This window comes from Pipistrellus kuhlii, unplaced genomic scaffold (assembly GCF_014108245.1).
Source record: "Pipistrellus kuhlii isolate mPipKuh1 unplaced genomic scaffold, mPipKuh1.p scaffold_m20_p_1, whole genome shotgun sequence".
In the NCBI taxonomy this organism is placed as follows: Eukaryota; Metazoa; Chordata; class Mammalia; order Chiroptera; family Vespertilionidae; genus Pipistrellus; species Pipistrellus kuhlii.
Window position 1 is genome coordinate 111,598,273 of NW_023425404.1, and position 1,411 is coordinate 111,599,683.

The window sequence follows — 1,411 nt, forward strand, 5'->3', positions numbered from 1 at the left end:
AAAGCTCGTGGGACCGTGTCTGCTCCGCAGTAAGCACTCAAAACATGTTAGCCTTCATTCATATAAAAATTTTGGGGAAATATAGATGAGCGAAACTATATATTTGCAGGAATAAAGCATATCACTTTTCTCCAGGACCATCTTTCAAAGGTAAAGTACAAAATAACTATTTTGAGATAGCTTTTGCATTTTGAGAAATCAATGCTAGCAGTTTTACTTTTAATCTTTGCCATATATTTTTTTAAAAACAATCACATAGCTGTTAAAAAGGAAAAAAAAAAAGTTTTCTCCCTTTCTGAATAGAGGGGAATTTTGCAGGTATATTCCATTCTCTATGAAATTCTAGCACTTTCTTAGAAAAAGTAAAACGCAACATAGACATGTTCTGACAAACGTATCTGCAGAAACGCTCTATGACAAACACTTCTGAGCACACCACTGCACCAGGAGCAGTCCATGTTGGTAAACGGGAGGAGGTGCTTGCGGTGACGGGGAACAGACAAAACGGTGCTCGAGTTTTAAACCGATTGACAGGCTGCACCCCCGAAGTGCCCACGGCCCGCGGCCCTGGCATTTCTGGGTCACATTTCTGGGTCCTGAAGCCGAGCGAGGCCGCAGGGACCCGCGTGGACCCGGAAAGAACGGCGGAGGGGGGTGAGGGGGTCGCCTTTGGCCCGGAGTGGCCGGAGTTTGGGGTCGGAGGGAGGGGAAGTGAAAGGAAGCGGCAGCTTTAAGGCCGGACCCGGCGGCCGCCGCGGGGAGAGGGGTGCGGGGAGCCCCCGGCGCCGGGAGGAGGAGGAGGAGGCGGTGGCGGTGCGAGGAGGGGCAGCAGCGCGACGGAAGCTGGAGAGCCGCCGGGGGAGGGACGGGCGGAGAGAGACCGGGTGTGTCTTCTCAGGTCCCGGCCAGAGGTTTAAGCAGCGAGGTCTGTGCCAACCCCCCTGGGAAGCCGGTCAAAAAGGGAGCGTCCCTGGGTGGGCTCGAACCACCAACCTTTCGGTTAACAGCCGAACGCGCTAACCGATTGCGCCACAGAGACCTCAGTACTCAACTTCCTTCCACTCATAACCTTTATGAAGAATAATAAAGGCAGAACGCGACTTATTTTTCCTTGTACTTCTTGATTCATAGCTTTAAAATCAGAATCTTCCTCTTAGCATTTCTAACCTTCCTAATTCTGTTTTCCACCTTTGCGACATATTGGAAAATTACAAAATACCGCCAGATGGAGCGGAATTTCAGATTGCAATGTGTATTAAAATTCTGTTGTGTTCCCCTCCCCCCAGTTCCCGTAGGGAAAGTTCTATTTCAGGAAGATAAGTATTTCTAACGCTTCTTTTTATAGGCAAATAAACATTTTAATCTTAGGAGTTGAGATACTTTGCTTTTGTTTCAAACTTTTCCCAGTGCT

The 1,411-nt window shown here is 48.6% G+C and overlaps 1 non-coding gene across 1 annotated transcript; it reads right to left on the minus strand.

The window, feature by feature from the left end:
• Positions 1–965: 965 nt before the first annotated feature.
• Positions 966–1,039, minus strand: TRNAN-GUU. The gene has a single exon. It is a non-coding gene; the product is annotated as a tRNA-Asn (tRNA).
• Between the last annotated feature and the right edge of the window lie 372 nt (positions 1,040–1,411).